The following is a 19007-nucleotide window of genomic DNA, read 5'->3' on the forward strand; positions in this document are numbered from 1 at the left end:
TTGCTTGAAATAAAGAAACCTTTAGTACTGAACTTTGTAAATATGAAAATCAAATTAACAACAAACGACTACTTGAAAAGAAGATAGTTTATGTATTGGAATCTATTGAACTAAAGGATAAAATTAATGATGTTTCTTGAGAGTGAAAATATTTCTTATGTGTATCTTATAAAAATAAATAATCATTCCATTATTCTATTCTGGGAAAGATGCATGGATGGAGGGCAACTTTATGGAGAACCATTGTAGCTAGTCCCAATCAATATGACAAGATCATGCCATTATTTCCATGGAATTACAGCAGCTTCACAGCTAGGCTTCATTTCTGCATTCCCAAAGCCATCCCTGATGATTATGTATATATTGACCTGTCCATTTAGTTATTCAGCATAGGAAAAAACTTGTTTCCGGCTGAGTGATGAGATTTATTAATTAGGTTCATTTATTAGGAGGAGTCACTGGGAAATTTCAGAGCAGAGAACAGTGTTACTTGCATAAACAAGTTATTACTATAAAAAAAAAGTTTCCCTAAGTGTTCAGAAATGCCCTGTGCCTATTTCTTCATGAACAGTTGCTTCAGATAAGTTTCACAAGAAAACAAAGAACACAAGGAAAGTCAGAAAGACTTGAAGTTCTGAATAAAATGCAATGAAACTCTTCATCTTGAAGAGAAAAGCCTGAGTTTAGCAATTTCAATTGGTTAAAGTTGAACCCTTCCCTTTCTAAATAAGCAAATATGAAAAAGCAAGGAGAGAGGGGTTCACAGTGATGTATGATGAAAGATAGGTAAGATTTTGAATTATTGGACATTTGAGTTTAGAATCCTAGTTCTGACACTTTACAGCTGTGTGATCTTTAAATTTTCTAAACCTCGGTTTTCTCTTCTGTAAGATAAGAATCATAATAGAGTCTACTGTATAAGATTATTATAAGGATTAAACAAACTAATCTTTATAAAGTGCTTACTAGTTAGCAATTATTGCATGAAACAATCTCAATACTCATGGCCCACATAAAACTCATTTATTATTTACCCTGAGCCTGTGGGTGAGCTTGACACTGCTGCTGACCTGGCCCAGGCTTGGGTAGTGTTACTTGAGTTCAATCACATATCTGCTATCAGAGGGATGCTTACTGGGGGATGGCTGGTCTAGCATGATCTCACTCACACGTCTGAAGAATTTCCAGATATTGGCTGGTTATTATGTTGATTTAGGAAATGGGGATACATATTTCTCATGATCCAGGTACCTAGCTTAGGCTTGTTTTCATAGCAGAAGCAGATGTCTAAGAGAAAGAATGGACACATTTGAGATTTCTGGAGGCCTAGGCTTGGAAGTGGCACATCATTACTTATACCATATTCTATTGGCCAAAGCAAACCACATGACTAAGTTCAACATCAATGGAGTGAAAGTACATTTCACCTCCATGAGAGGAACTGTAAAGTCACATGGCAATGGTTATGGAAACCTGGAGGTCTGAACAATTGTGGCTATTTATGCAATGTACCACAATGCATAGCCCAATGGTTGGTACATGCGAGCATTCAGTAAGAGACCACTCTTATATTTTCATTGTGGAGTGAGGTAGGTTGAAGGGTTTAGGGGGTGGAATGCTGGCTTATGAATGGGGGTGCAAATGAAGAACCATAACTATGCTCTGGCCTTTCAGAAAGAAGCCTGAGCTCTAAAGATGTGCTAGAAACCAGCTTCCCCTGGGTGTCTAGCTGACCACGGTCACTGGATTGGAATGTTTGTATCATTCTTTTTAACTGTTTGAATATTAAGAAAGTCTCAAATTCTTACTTCATAGCTGGGCAGAAAATGAATAATTCTGTATTCCCAGAGGAACCTTCTTTGTCACAATTGTAAAGTGATTTATCCACCCCAGGTCACTGGTAAATTGAAATTTGAGCCAGGACTTTGAGGGAGTTACTACCTCATGACTAAGTGCTTTGACAAGGTGGGATGAGCCAGGTTAATAGAAAAAGCCACTTTTAAAGGGGATTTTTTTTTTTAATCCACACACTTTGCTGGAAACCTTTAACATAAAGATTGATAGCAAGTTGGAAAAATTGCAGGGGAAAACAGAAAGACATTACTGATAGTAAGGAGTATAATTTGATTTTAAAGCACCCCCATCAGCTACCAGTGGGAGCACTGAAAGGGCTGGAGGGCTTTGGAGTGGAAGTGTGCAAATGGAAGATAGCTGTTTCAGGAAGACAGAAACAAGAACCAAAATTTGGGCTAGAAAAACTCATTACAAAGTTTCTTATTATAAATGAAGAGAAACATTGCAATCCACTACCAGCCAAATCCACAGGCTTATATCTAACTTCTGTTCACATAAGGTATATGCCCAGAATTTTTTGTCAAATGCCAGACAGACCCCTTCCCCTCTCATCATCATGTCCCTTTAAGATTAAGGGACTTTTATTTCCTTGCCCACAATTATATTATATTTAAGAAGACATAGAAGTGTCCAAGTTTTAAATGTTATTGTGCAACCTCCCCTCCTACAAACTACTCACTCTGCATCCAGAAAGGGTCTTAGAAAACTGGATGACACTGAGAAGACCTCTGCTTCTCCCAGTTCTCCACTAATCACAGCCTCAATGCCTTTATTGGACTTGAGATTACCAGAAATAATACAAATGTGCCTTTTATGCTAGTTTCCTTCAGGCAGCACAAATTGTCCGGGCCTCCCACGTTTCTGCGATGCCCAGGCCCAAATGTAAATGAGCTTTATGAACAGAGAAGCACCTCAGCTACCGACCCCCACCATCTTCTACCTGCTGTCATATTTTAGTTTTTCCATAGCACTTATCACCAACTATTCTATGTATTTTGCTAAGTTTTATTTACTAAATTGTTTAATGTATTTATTTTCTGTCCCTGCTGGAATAAAAGCTCAATGAAGTTTGGTATTTTTATTTTTATTTTTGCTATATTCCTAGTGTCTAAGACAGTGTATGGTTCATAGAGGCACTTGGTAAATATTTCTTGAACTAGCAAATGTCAGCTTACTCCTGTGTATATTTAGAATTTGGGTAAAAACATGTCTATGAAGTACACTATTGTATTAATGTGAATGAATCATATAACTATGAAAACTGGTAAAAACAATCGGACAAATTGGGCTCCAATCTCAGTAATAAAAAGTGAGTGAAAATGATATGTGTCCCTTCTGGATGGAACATGCTATAGACAGCAGGAGATGCTACAATACTCCTTTCTCAATGCCTGCTGGGCAAAAGCATGAATCAAGATGGATCCTTTGTCAACTTGGTTCTGAGAGTGACTACAGTAAGCAGAGACATCCGCTGACCCACAGCAGACATGTAACATGAACAAGAAATAAACTTATGTCGTATTAGCCATTGAGATGTGAGACTTGTTTGTTACTGAAGTATTACATAGCCTATCCTGACTGACTCATACACTGTGTGGATTAGGAAGTTGCTATGATGATAATGTAACTATAGTGTAGAAATAATGAGGCTTAGCACACAAAACTGTAATCAAATTAAATAATGTCTATAATAAAGCACTTACCATGACCCTTTGATTTAAAGTATGTCTTCAATAAAATATAAAAAGATAGGCCAGGCACAGTGGTTCACACTTGTAATCCCAATACTTTCGGAAGCCAAGGCGGGTGGAGCACCCGAGGTCAGGAGTTCGAGACCAGCCTGGCCAACATGGTGAAACCCCATCTCTACTAAAAATACAAAAAAATTAGCTGGGTGTAGTGGCACTTGCCTGTAATCCCAGCTACTCCAGAGGCTGAGACAGAAAAATTGCTTGAACCTGGAAGGCGGAGGTTGCAGTGAGCCAAGATCACATCACTGTATTCCAGCCTGGGTGAGAGAGCAAGACTCTGCCTAGGGGGAAAAAAAAAAAAAAAAAAAACCATATGTAAGAGAGATCAAATACCTGTAATGTAACTGTCGCCAAGCTTTTCAGCCCTCTGAGATCACCCCTTCATTCAATATCCAAGTAAAAGGGTTCCAGTCTTTTTATACTACAGTGAATGCAGAATGCAATGTCTTCCCTAATAATCCTTCAGGAAAATAGGAATGGGAGAGATTGGAGGACATTTGTCATCGTTTTAACCAAAATGTTACTTTTTTGCTTGCCTTGGTTCTCTCTGCTCACCTTCTCTTTGATTCTACTAGCTGTTCCATCTCAATGGGATCCATTTTAGTCCAACACATGGATAATGCCTACCCCCTTCATTGGCACAACAATTCAAATCAGTGCCCTCAAGTGGTTAAAGGACCTACTACTCAGAGGGATGTGATGCATTTTGTTGTATCTACTGCAAATCCTGCAATAGTATTAAGCATATGTCAAGCATTCAATAACTACTTGTTGCTTACTCACTTGTGTGATTTATTTCTTTTTCATTTAAGTCAGGTCTCAGAATTTTTTTTTCAAAACATTAGGTAGTAGATATATTCAGTTTTTGGTCCATACAGTCTCTGTCACAACCACTCAGTTGCTATTGTAGTGTGACAACAGTCATAAACATTATGAAAACAAATGACCATGGCTATTCTGTTCTATTAATGACCAAGTTCTAATAAAATTTTATTTAAAATATAGGTAACCAATGAATTTGACCCTCAAACTATAGGACCCCTAACTTATTTCAATTATCTTCATCTCAGCAGAAAATATATACATTTAAGACATTTCCAGACATATTTTCTTCAACTTTCCTTCATTTTTGTTTATTGAACAACCTTATTGACTATCTACTCTGTCTTAGGCTCTGTGTAACATTGACCCTCACTAAGACAAGTATAACCCTGCTGGGATCTCTTTGTCCAGAGGTAAAATAGAGATGGAAGCACAGATAACAATACAATTTGGTGTGAGAAGCTCTATAATAAAATCTTTTTCAAACTGTGAACAAATGAGTACTATCCAAAAGAGTTTATTTTACCCTTCAAACCTAGAAAAAACTGAGGTGTTAATTTTTTTTTCTTAACATCTGGTTGTTTCTTACCTTAGAAAAATAGGAAGTAAAAATAATCAATAAGTATTTTCAAATAGAATTTCTCCCAATGCTTAAAGGCTATGTTAAATGACAAAACCTAGGGAATGGAAGTATCTATCAAAAATTATAATTCTGCCTTATGAGATTTAAGCAGGCCAATGTCAACCCCCAAGCAATCTGTGAAGCTATCATAGTATTACCTTATTTGAGATAGTAACCTGAACAATTTATAAACACAAAATAATTTTTGCGGTGGTACCTTCTTTTTTTCACATTTATGAAGTCATTAGCAAGCACTTTGCAGGGGCAAAGACTTGCATACCATTCCTCATTCATAGGACGCTCTGATAAACCCTTGGAGTAAGCTGAGAAAGGAGCAAGAGCTGGACTTCCGCCAGCCCCTGGTGCCACTTCTTGATGGCTGTACCAGATGCCTGAATCAACCTCAGCAGATGGGCAAGGCGTTCTTCTTTTAAATTTGAAATTATAAGCAGAAGCATAAGACAGTTCTTTGTCTTCTTTAAAGGAAAGGAAATTAAGAGGAAAGGCATTTAGAGAATAAAGAAGTAGAGGCCATTGACCTGACTTGTATTGAAACATCTCAGGCAAATCCCCATTAAGAAGTTGTTTTCTTCTCAGAAATAGTGACGGCCCCACAGTCTCAGACCTATGCCCTCTTTTCCTGACTGCAGAGAAGTCTTCAGCTGATCAAAATAGAGAAGCACTCCAAAGAGACAGCTTCACCTCACTGAGTGGAGGACATCCAAACTTCCTTGGGGGACTATTTCCTCTAGACAATCCGTAGTGGCCATGACAGCACCTTAAAAAATGCCAGGGCTTAAAAAGGCAGAAAGTCAGCTTTCAGGTTTGTGTTACAAAAGGAAGGAGATGGGTTAGTAAAAATTATTCCTGGTAGACATGTATTCAGTAAGCTGACATGCTTTTCATAAGCCAATAAGCATAAAAAGTGAGATGTAATGGCATCCATTGTCTGAATTAGAAACAAGGGCATGGCAAAAGAATTTTCCAAATATGTCACGTTTTTAGATTTACCTTTTATTTTTTATTAATACATAATATATATACATATTTTCGGGTCACATGTGATATTTTGATACATTCATATAGTGTGTAATAAAGCAAATCAGGGTAATTAGGATACCCACCATCTTAAACACTTGTCTGTTCTTTCTTTTGGGAACATCTGAATTATTCTCTACTAGCTATTTTGAAATAAGCAATAGACTATTATTTACTATAGTCACTATACGATTTATGGAGCACTATACGTATTTCTTCTTTTTACCTATATTTTTGTATCCGTTAATCAACCTCTTGAATGGGTCTAGTCTCCTTCCAATAAGGTTACTGTCTACAAAATAGATTCTTCAGAGAATCAGGTGTTCTAAGTCCTGTATTACTTTAATTGGCCTTAGGAAGATAAAATCTTTTGGCCCCGATGAAAGTTCTGTAGCTGAAATACTGCATGGATTGGCAAAGAGCTCACAGTGTATACCTCCTGGAAGTGATATTTCATCATACACTTGGCTGTAGCAGTAATTCTGCTTGTAAGTAAAGAATTTCTGTAATCTTATTGTAGCAGATGAACAGCAAGGAAGTATATAAGAAGGATATTTGATGACGCAGACCATAGACTTCAGGATGAAGTCACAGAAGATTGGCCTACTCTTGGCCTTGGATTTCTTTGTCCAATCAGCACAGCGACCTTAACTACTCTCATCTTGCCTACAGGCTTGCCCTCAAACACCATACAGAAGGCCTTTTCACTGAGTGTCCCCATGTGATGCCTCCAGACCCCATTTCAGGTTCTTGCTTGTCCTGTGCTGTTAAGCCTGATTTTTGGAATAATTATTGCTCTTTGTCTGTGTGTTTAGATATGACCTTTTCGTACCTCTCATGCTTTTTGTGTCTATCAGCAAGATTGTGAAATTTAGTTTTCCCTTTTCACTTGCTTAGCCAGACTATGATCCTGGAGGAAAAAAGAACCCAACTAAACACAGAGATTCCTGCTGGCTTCAGAAAAGAGGTGGGGGTCTATTTTTTACTCTCACAATTATAGATAATCTTTCCTCCCTGAGAGAGGACTGGGTATGCTGGCTTGAGGTTATTAAATTAGGATCAAGTTGAAGGTGGAGTCTTGAGGCCCAGGAGGAGAGGGTACACTCTTACTTGGGAGTTCAATGCTGGCATGGCTGAGAGTGCATTTCAAGTCAGAGACTTGAGAAAGATGAAAGAGAGCAAAGCCACTGAGAGATCAGACAGTAATATCCACAGCAGGGAATACACCAGAGAAGTCTTCACACCTTTACTGGCAGGGGAGACACAGGGCTTTGGTGCACAGGATTTCTTTGGGTTAAGAGTTGAAAAGCACAGTCTGTATTCACAGAGACACAGAGTGAGACTAAACCCAGACTGCTAAGAATTGGAGCCCTTTTCCATTCTCAGACACAAAACTAATTTGTCATTGATTTGCTTTTCTCTCAGCCATGTGATAACCAATTACTACCCGTTTCACAAGACTGGATAGTAACTGTAACATAAAGTTAGGGGGAACCGAAAAAGGAACTAATAGTATTAACATGGTCTGAGCCAACTTGACAACCCTTAACATCTTTCTCTCCACTCTGTTCCAAAATAATTTTGAAAAGTTTTTCACTATACTTCTCTAAGTCTCAGTTTTATAATCAGTAACATCGAGATCACAACGCCTATCTCACAGGTCATTTAAGGTTGAAAGATAATGAACATAAAGCACCCAGCCCTAGTGATGGATGGCAAGGTACATTGTGCTCAATAATGCCAGCTTTGGAAAGTATCTCTAGACTCTGTTTCTTGCCCTTATGTCTTGATCTGACAGATCCATCCTAGTGTCTCAATCTAGTGAATGGCAAACTCTGAAATTACAAGGCTGCTAGCAGAATCTCCTATAGGTACAATAGGGTGTGTGTCCTGCTAAATTTTTTAAACCTATTTGGGATTTCTTCATTTCTAATATGCTTAAAAAACTCATGAAAGGAAAGAGGCTTGGCTTCTCTTGATCTTTGGCCTTAGGACGAGTTTGCAAGTTTCATAACAGATCCATTCTCCCGCATCGAACATTTAGGATCTCACAGGCCACATGACATATCAGCATGGTGGTGTCAACAGCATCTCATTTTAGTTCACAGTAGGAAGAAAACAGGTTAGATCTGAGCAAGTTCCCAGAGAGTTAAGCTTTTGGTTTCCTCTGATTGCTAAAGTTGGGAAAATCAAAGTTCAGCCAAAGCAAAGCCAATGGAAATTATGCTATCTATATCTGGTTGGATAGTGTCACCCTAAATTTAATGTCCACCTTGTACCTTAGAACATGACTCTTAATTGGAAATAGGGTCTTTGCACATGTAATTAAGTTAAGATGGGGTCATTTTGGTTTAGGGTAGGCCCTAATTCAGTGACGAGGAAACAGACACAGAGAAGGAATGTCATGTGACAACAGAAGCAGAGATTTGAGTGATGTGTCTACAAGCCAAGGAACACCAAGGGTTGCTGGCAACCATCAGAAGCTAGGAAGAGGGAGGGAAGTTTTCTCCCCTAGAGACTTCAGGGGGAACATGTCTTTGTCAACACAGAAAATCTAGACTCCAGAACTGTGAGAGAATAAATATCTGTTAAGTCATCCACTTTTGGTAATTTCTCATACAGAAAAGTAATAGCAAGGAAACTAATACACTATTTTTAGGGGCAAACAGTTGGGAACTAGAAACCCAAAGCAGAGTTAATGAAAATATCAAGCAAATTTCAGTGGCCACTTATGATTCAAGAGGTTAGGTTAGATTTCTAGCAACATCTAGAAATAGAATGCTGAGTTGAGCCTGATTCTGAGCGAAAAGTACAGGACATCTATGCAGAAGTAGGTGAATCTGAACATTTCAGTAAGAAAAAGAGAATGGGCTGTAGAAAGGGTCAAGTCCTCAGTGACTTAGAGGTAGGTCCCAATACTTTGAGACCCTTAGAAGAAGGCCTCTTAGAATCAGTAGTTTATTACCCTAAAGATGACTAAAACATTCCATCTGCAATGTGAAGCTAACTGATTACAAAGAAATAGTAATGATGATTGTGTAACTCTGATTATTAGGAAACAAATTGATTTACTGTTCTCATAAATGTTTTGCCTTGTTATTACTTTTCTGGATGAGAAACAGCCCTTTAAAATAAAAATAGAGCTTCCCTCAGCTGATGAAGGATATAATGTGACTGAATTATTAAAAGGCAAGTGTCACCAGAGTGAGCATAGGACCAAGGACAGTCATGTTGCACTAACACAGCTGGTGCACTAGCTCTGATTCTAATGATATATTCAGCATTCAAAACATCCAACTCTCTATTCAGATATTTATAACACTTCCTGGTTGCTTTGACGCTTTTAATAGGCCTGAATAAATCTGTAAGTATTGAAAATTTATCATCAAATGGACTACACTGTAGATAACAAAAACTCAAGTTGTATAGAGCTATATCTATTCACTTTATTTTGGCTGAAGAAAAATATTGCAGTGATTTCTTCTTAGCATCACCAGTTTAAATGAGTTTGCCTCTTCATTTAATTAATCAGGGAATCCCTCTTTAATTATGTGATAAAATCCTTTGCTAAGATGATCCTTCTGTCCACTCAGCAAAATGCTGGGAGAGTTGTTTCATCCTTTCTTCTTAATTCTTCAGGTGCAGTTTGCATTTTTATTGCTTAAGACAGTAATTCAAGGTTGAGATTACAGACAGAAGACTTAGACCCTTAAACTTTGTTCTTACACCAATAAACACTAAATTAATCCTGCAGATAAGCAACATGTATAATGCAGTATGTCTCAAATATCATTCACTCATGTGCCACCTTCACAATTTCACAATTGTTGTCATAGTTGAGTAATATCTGTATAACTTTTTCTTATTTGTAAGTTCTTTAAATCAACTTTTATTGCCTAAAAGCATTTAACTAAGAGAAAAACTATATATTACCATCATAAAAGGAAACCCAGTTTCCTGGGCCAATAGTATATTGCAACTATAAAGATTAGTGCATAATTATTAAATAAAAGTAGTAATCAGTGAAAAATATAAAATCACTTCACCTTTCTCCAATATAGGAGTGGCATCATTTTGGAAATAATGCCTGCTATGGTTTGGACATAGTTCCTTTGGTCCTGTCAAGTCTCGTGTTGAAATGTGACCCTTATGTTGGAGGCAGGGCCTATTGGAAGGTGTTTGAATTGTGAGGTTGGATCCCCCATGAATAGCTCAGTGCCATTTTTGTGGGAGTGAGTGAATTCTTATTCTTAGTTCCCAAGAGAACTGGTTGTTGAAAATAGCCCAGAACTCTCTGGCTCTCTCTGCCTTCCTCCCTCTCTCGCCACGTGACACACCAGCTCACTTTCACTTTCTGCCATGAGTGGAAGCAACTTGAGGCCATCAGAAGCAGATGCTGGCATCATGCTTCTTGTATAGCCTGCAGAACTGTGAGCCAAATAAACCTCTTTTCTTTATAAATTTCTAAGCCTCAGGTATTACTTTACAGCCATACAAACAAACAGTGCCCAATTTTAAGAATCCCTGGACTGAAAGTAACAAGACATCTTACTAGTTACCTGAACAATGAACAAATGACTCCCTACTTTCACCATCTGTAGGACACAATTTTATCTATAAAACAGAGATTGAATTAGAATCAGTAACACACATTCATCCCTCCGCTCTCACCTCATGTCCATAACAGACATGGCTAATTCATCAGAGCAATCTTTCCTGGGTGAGAATGACAGACACTTCTCCACAGTTCTCTCCCTACTCCCTCTCACCTTTGTCTTTTCATTAACATTCTTACCTCGTTAAGATTTTTCCAAACTTGGGAGAGAAAGATATTTTTATTCAGTCCCCTCTTGTCTTTCAGCTATTGCCTTATTTCTCTTTTCCCATCCAAAACAAACTTGAATGAGTTTTCTTGTCTGCATTTGCTGTCTCCACTTGCTTACCTCACTCTTCACGCTAATCCAATGCAGTGTCATCACTCACCACTGCATCTAAGCAGAACTGACTTAGGTCACCAAAGATCTCCTTGTCTTAAAAGTCAATGAACATCTCTTTGTCCTTATCTTACTTGACCTCTCAGCTGCATGTGAAATATTAACCTACCTGCCTTCTTGAAATACTCTTTTCCCTCTGATTCCAAGATACTATGCTTTTCCTCATAGTTCTCTGGCAGCATGTACTGAATATTATTTTCTTGACCTTAGAGCTAGATTCATTTTCTACCTTTCTCCAAGTTGATCATCTTCTAGGAGGCTAATCTATCTGTATGGACAGCATCAATGGGCTTCCTTGTCACCTGGCTTCCCGTTGATTTGGCCACTGTAAGGCAATTGCTCCCCCTTCCAGAGGGAAGCCTGGAAGGGGTTGAGCTCCTCTACGAAGGCCACGGCTCCTGTCCAGCAGTCCTCTCCTGAAGCTACAGTCAGAGCCTCAGCTCTATCTACGTTTTGGTATTCTAAATTTTGGTATTCTCTCCCTTCCCTTGCCCCTTTCAAACCTAGGGAGCATATTTCCACCCACCTTGCTATCACACTATCCATTGTTGGTTTCCCTAAACTCTCTTTCATTAATCTCCCTAATTACCCCATTTGCCTGTGCCATTTTTTTCTCCTAGAACTGTGATTATCTGTTCTCTCTAGATTCCTGAACACTTTTTTATGAAGTGTCACATAAATGTGACACAAATGCATACTTTTATGTTCTTAGAACTGTAAAATGATGAATGCTTCATTTCAAAACTTGAAATGTATTATTAAATTTACTTTGTGGTGCTGTTTTAATCAATGGATTCAGGTGTGTGTTTCCAATAGATACAAAGACAAATCAATAGTCTTGGCAAATTTAGTGTGGATTTCTTATTGTTAGGATGGTATACAGGAGTAGGCTAAAAATAATCTACCTAAAATGTTGGTTTCTAATTTCTGAAACCTGTAAATGTTACGTTATATGGAAAATGGGCATGTGAGAGATGTACCTTTCAGCAATAACTTAAGCATACATTCTGAGAATGATTCTGTATGGCAAACACACCTGACAGCAATAACTTGATACCCTCAGATTGACCCTGTGGTCTAAAAAGAATGTGTGTGTTGAGTCCAAAGCTAAGGAATCTGGAGTGGCCAACCCGGAGATTCATTCCTTATCTATAAGGAACATCTGAATCCCCAGCCCATCCCATGGAACATGGGCCATACAGGGGATCAAAACCCTTTGTTTTGGGTTAAATGAAGGTTGTGAGGTATAGGCTGATATGAGAAAGGTGCTAAGTGAAAATGCCACATAAACTGCATTTTCTTTTTTTTTGGGGGGGGGAGGATGGAGTCTCACTCTGTCACCAGGCTGGAGTGCAGTGGCACGATCTTGGCTCACTGCAACCTCCGCCTCCCAGGTTCAAGCGATTCTCCTGCCTCAGCCTCCCAAGTAGCTGGGACTATAGGCATATGTGCCACCACGCTCAGCTACTTTTTGTATTTGTAGTAGAGACGGGGTTTCATAGTATTAGCCAGGATGGTCTCAATCTCCTGACCTCGGGATCTGCCCGCCTCAGCCTCCCAAAGTGCTGGGATTACAGGCGTGAGCCACCACACCCGGCCTAAACTGCATGTTTTTTACAAGTGGTAGCTGTTCTTTTATCCAGCCCATTGACACTGGATCACCCTGTACATAAGTTTCTTCAATAAACCCTGTATCTCATTCACTGGCTCTAGGTCTCTTCTTCAGCCTGTCAAACAGGGTGTCACTCCTATTGATGTCAGCAAGGGTCTGGCATGACAAAGGCTCTTTTCAGATGTGATTAAGAATCTTGAAGACTTTGAGGGATCATTTCTATAGTTTGTTACTAGAGAAGGTTCTCTGAATATGTAGAGCACCAGAAATCACAAGGAAAAAGCGCAGCATTCTCTCCTGAGCATGAAGCCAGTTTTCAGTGTTGCTTGGATGTAACTGCCTTCTGCCCTTGAAGATCATTCTTCTCTCCTCCCTGGAGAGTAAGAGGGAGAGGAGGCAGTCTGAGTGGTTTTCTGAAAAACAAAAAAACAAACAAAAAAGAATCTTGAGATGAGGAGATTATCCTGATGGGTCCTTAATACAATCAACAGTGTCCTTGTAAGATGGCAGAAGAGGGAGATTTTTGACTACAGACAGAAACGGAGTTGGTGATGTAAACTCAGAGGCAGAAATTAGAGTGATGTGGCCACAATCCAAGGAATACTGGCAGCCATCAGAAGCTGGGAGACGTGAGAAATGAATTCTCCTCTAGAACCTCAGGGAGAATGTGGCCCTATGAACACCTTGTGCTCAACCCAGTGATGCTGATTTTGGACTTATGGCCTCCAGAACTGTGAGGAAATAAATTTCTGTTAAGTCATCAAGTTTGTTTTGGCAACCATAATAAACTAATACACAGGCCATATCTGTAACTCTGACATATTTAAGGCCTTGGGCTCAATGTTCTTCATTAATACAAGGCACATATGAATGTATACAAATGTCTCATTTCACTGTAAAACATCAGTCTCCATCTCAGCTGTGGGCAAAGTGTGCTCATGAAATGGAAGAAAATGCACATGGATTTCTGCATAAGAAAAGATATTTTATTTTTCAAAAAAAATCAGATTACAAATATAAGTTCATTTCTAAAACATAATACAATATAGAATGTCATATACACAATATACAATAAAGACAAAAATAAAACCCATCACTTAGAGATAATCCCCATTTTTTAAGAATTTGGCATATTTCCTTTCAAACATCTTTCTCTGGCTACACGCACACCTACATACACACATGCATGCATACCCACCATGCTGTATCATGCAAATTTGATCATGCTATCTAAATCTAAGATGTTTTGTAGTTTGCCTTTTCTACTATTATTTCATGGCATTCCTTTCCAGTTAGTAAATATGTATATATCATCCTTTTTAATGACTCCATAATATTCTATCACACTGCTAAATCCGAATTTATTTAATGACCATTTTCTTGGCATTCAATTTCCAAATTTTATATTCATAATCATCCTATGTATGTATATCTCTGAACTCGACTGAGTATTTTTTCTGATATGAATTGCTAGAAGAAAAACTGCTAAGCCAAATATGAGCACATTTATAATACTGACACATACTGCCAGATTGATATTCCAAATTTTGTACTACTTTACACTACAAAAAAAGTATAGTCTTAAGATTTAAGTTTCATTGGTTGCAAAGAACAGAAAGCATGCTAAATAAAGGAGAAAAGAGAAGTATTAAAAGGATACAGGGCCAGGCACAGTGACTCGCACATGTAATACTAGCACTTTGGGTGGCCAAGGCAGGAGGATTGCTTGACCCCAGGCAGGAGTTTGAGATGAGCTGAGGCAACATAATGAGACCCTGTCTCTACAAAAAAAAATTTTTTTTTTTAATTAGCCAGATGTGGTGGTGCACACCTGTAGTCCCAGCTACTTGGGGGATTGTGGTAGGAGGATCCCTTGAGCCTGGAAGGTCAAGGCTGCAGTGAGCTGTGATTCTACCACTGCACTCAAGCCTGGACAACAGAAGTAGACCCTGTCTCAAAAAAATAAAAATAATAAATAATAAATAATTTTAAAAGGATATTGAAGTAGTTCATAGATACAAAAAAAGGGCTAAATGCCAAATCAGGGGCTAGGTTCCTCATACTCTTTCCAGAGGCCTTCCTGAAGGTGATGCTGATCCATCCTCCTTTTAGCTCTTTGTGATTTAAATTCCCAAAAGACAGAATAGGATTGGAAGAGCTTGGCACAAGTGCCCTCTCCCTGACCACTCATTGCTTCCTGGGCTGCATTTTGATTGGCCATTTCTTACCATAGCTTATGGCAAAGAGAAAATTGCATGTCTCCATAACTTGCACTTGAAAGAGAAACCATTACAGGGATGCAGATTACTTTATGTTTAACCTTGAATTAATAACAACAATAGCTGTAGAGAGTTTTTGAAAAGTTACCTCTCAAGGTGGGATACCTGAGGAGATGCGGAATGACATCAAGACTCCTGGAAACATCAGCAAACATCAGCAATAATGTGGAACCTGAAGTCCAACGAAAGTGAACATTTCCCTGAGTCATACCTGTCAGGGATTTCCCAAGCTACACTCTGCATTTGGTGTAGTCTGATGTTTGTGGTCATGCTTATGTTATATACTGAGCAAACCATGGGGACTAGAGCCAAAGCCCTTCTTACAGACTGTTGCCATAAGAAATCAGATTTCTTTCTAGATGGGCTTCCTACTAGACTTTGTAGGGGATACAAATTTGGCACAAACATTATTCTGAACCTCATCTCCATTATAAATATTTAACCCTCTTTTGTATTTCATCACTTGGATGAAAAAGGCACATCAAATTTTACTAACCTCCCTCCCCTACTAAACCTATCATTCTATGCCAGTGAATGCCAGTGCCATCTACTAAGTAGCATAAGCCCAAGATTTGACCTTTTCTTCACTTCCACGTCCCGTCAGTCTCTATCTAGATTTTAGTTAACAGTAATTGCTAACACATTCACAGCACTTACCATATGCTAGCTACTGCTCTATGCTTGTTATAAACCAGTTTATTGTTCACTACATCTTTAGGAAGTACTACTGTTATCTCAATTTTGCAGACAAGAAAGCTGAGGCACAGAGAGGTTACACAGCATCCCTAGCCACAAAGCTAGTCAGTAGTATAGCTGGTATGCAGCCTGGGAAACTCTGGCTGCAGAACCCATGCTTTTAACTATTGGCATTTATGTCCTAAATATTTAGTGAATCTCTCCTCTTTTCTCCATCTTTTCTTTGTTCCTGTCCTTATCAAACCTCACTTGAGTTGTAACTTTATCATGGTGGTCATTATATGAATCTCCACATGTGATAAAATTTCATAAACCTATAGGTATATAAAAGCTGGTAAAATCTAAATAAAGTCTATAGTCTAGTTCATAGCATTGTGCCAATGTGAGTTTCCTGGTTTTTATAATACATTATAGTTCTGTAAGTTGTTATAGTTCTGTAAGTTGTTACCACTAAAGGAAGTGGTTACCATTTAAGAGTATATAGGGTCTTTTTCTTTTATTTTGCTATTTCTTATGAATCTATAATTATTTCAAAATAAAACATTAAAAAATTAACCTGGGCTATTACAACGGCTTCCATGGGAACCTTCCTGCTATTGTCTCTGTGTCCTGCCCACCAACTCTTTTCCTCATTGTAGCCAGAGGGATTTTGTTTTCTCCCTATTGTCTACTTGCAGTTCTTCCACATCCCCTATTGTCCTGAAGGATAAAGTCCACATTTCTTAACATATTCAAAGGTCTGGCCCCACTCCAGATTCCCAATCCCACCCCTTACCACTCCCTACCTTCCATATTGTATTCCCACATGGCATTTTCAGGAGGAATACTTATTCCTCCCTGAATGTGTCACAGATTCACTGCTCTGGGACTTTGCTCCAGCTTTTCTCATGCCTGAGGAGTCTTCCCAGTACCTCCTTCTGCCAATGTTAATCCATCTTTTGAGATGGGTAGGAGCTCAGCATTGCCTTCTCTGGGACTTTTCCTGTCTCCTCTTCTTCCCCATCTGAGTTGAGTTAGACCTCTCTAAGGTCCCAAAGCATCTGATGGATGTTTCTATATTGTCATTTCCTAAACTGCCTCATATCCATCCATTTAATCATCTGTTTCCTGACATTTCCCCTGAAGACCAAAATAAATCTATCTTGTACACAAAACTTCTGCAACACAATGGGGCCTAAATGAGTTAATGAAAAAAAACGAATGGACTTTGAAAACGACCATTTTCTATCTTGTCAAAGGACTACATTATATACCACTTACTCAAACTTCCTTTTCTTCATCACAAAACAGTTAATGCATTTCTACATTGACCTCCCCAAAACCACACTTTAATTTTTTCTTTTTAAACATTTTGTGATGTTTGAGAGAATTTATAAATGTACAAAAATAATTTCAAATGCTATCAGTTTATGGGAAAGGAAAAGGTATATAGCATTGCTTTGAACATTTCTACAGGGAAATAAATTTTATTCATATCCATTCTATCATTCCAGGCTGGATGACTTTGTACCTTTCCCTCTCTTACAAATGCTGCCTTTTATGCTGAACATAGCAGACTGCTCTGAGTTCTTTCAATTTCAATGTAAACGTAAGGTTTTAAATATTTGGAATTTTCAGTTTATTTTTCTATGTTTAGAATTTATGGAACTATAAGGTTGCTTCATACTTCACTATGTTCTCATTCTAATTGTTCAGGTATCATATTCCACAGAATCTCTCCAGGAAAAGAAAACTTACCAATTTGAGGTTTGCTTGCTTTTTGACACATAAGGGAAGACTTTTTGTTGGTTGGATATGACTAGAAACCACTTGCAGTCATTTACTGATGGTTTGAAATCCTTGTGTATACACAAAGAGTAATAACTAAGACTGAATAAACCTAGCCAGACACATTTTATTCTAAAAGTTTCTCAAACCAGTTTGAGAATGTGGCCTGTTTCACAATGTTTTCTGCACAGTTAGATCACCACCTTCCATCATTTTGAAGTCCAGGTGCAGTCCAGGGAAATTCAGGACAGATGTTCTGGATGCCTTTACACTGACATAATTGACAGGTGGGTTGAGAATAGTCTCTTCAAAACTAGGATCACTCATAGGGGAACTCTAAGATGATTTTGACGCATTTGTTTAACACAGGAAGTAATGATTTCTCTAAAGTGGAAGGAGAACAACTTGAGGCAAAGAGTATTGGGTTGAAACTTAGAACTTACACATTGTCATGAGTTGTCAGTTTGAAATCTGCAAATGCCTTCTGGTGTTATCAAGATGTTTGAGAAAAAAGCCTATGCTCCTGCACTGGTGTGCCCTTAAAAATAAAATTCTAATGCTAAGTCTTCTGAAAAGTCTACAGGGAGAATTAATCATGTATTGATTAATTCCTAGTAACTCCTGTAGTGTTGACAATAAGAACAAACTCTACTAGAGGCAAGTGCTCTTCCAAGTACTTTACATGTATTGGCTCATTTAATCATCAAAGCAACGTATGAGGTAGGTACAGTATTATTATCATCCCCATTTTTCAGATAAGGAAACTGAGGCCTAGAAAGGGTAATTTGCCTGAAGTCATACAACTAGTGACTGCAGGACTAAACCTTACATTCCCTTCATTATGCCAAATTGTGCTCCAAACTATTCACAGTTTCTTTCCTCAAAAGGGGACCATTCCATATAATCAGGCATTTATTTTCCAGCTTTGAAAACAAATCCTGCATTTTTTTATTTTTAAAACAGTCTTAATTGAAAATTTCTGGAAATCTTGGAAATTATAGTAATCTTACCAACAGTCCTTGCATCCAAGTTATACCAGATGCTGCCATTATTGAGCTACCAAAAGATAAGGTTGTTTCAGAATTAAAGAACAATTACAGTCATTTCTTTTGGAAAGGTGAAGAGGCAAAATTTCCTCACAAGAGTAAGGAGGGCTACTTTATACTCTGTATTACCACTGCACTGAGAAAGTTCCCATGGATTTACCTGCAAAGAGAACAAGAACTTGTTCTTTCCTTAACTTTTAAAAAGAGGTCCAGACATCAAAATCAAGCTACGTGATTATCTTAGTGTCCCATCTTATCTGATTTTATTTTATGGTTTCCTCATTCATGTCTCCCTCTTAGAGAACCATGGGGAAAATAAATATCTGGGGAGAAATTTTTCCTCTGAAATAAAAATGTGAAAGTAAAATGTATTCCTCAATAAACCTGTTGTCAGAGGGAATGGGGTAGGAAGGCAACATTCCAACATATTTTTCCAGAAATCTAGATAAATTGTGAGAATAATTGAGCTGTCTCATGAGGGAAGCCATAAAATGCCATGATGTTGAAATAAAGAAAGGACGGAGAA

At 38.2% G+C, this 19007-nt stretch overlaps 1 non-coding gene across 1 annotated transcript; it reads left to right on the forward strand.

Annotated features, from left to right (window-relative positions):
• The first annotated feature begins 12889 nt into the window (after nt 1-12889).
• On the forward strand, nt 12890-13103 carry LOC129034495 (small nucleolar RNA U3). Its single transcript, XR_008501956.1, has one exon. It is a non-coding gene; the product is annotated as a small nucleolar RNA U3 (small nucleolar RNA).
• The last annotated feature ends 5904 nt before the right edge of the window (nt 13104-19007 follow it).

The sequence above is a fragment of the Pongo pygmaeus genome, chromosome 2 (assembly GCF_028885625.2).
Source record: "Pongo pygmaeus isolate AG05252 chromosome 2, NHGRI_mPonPyg2-v2.0_pri, whole genome shotgun sequence".
NCBI lineage: Eukaryota > Metazoa > Chordata > Mammalia > Primates > Hominidae > Pongo > Pongo pygmaeus.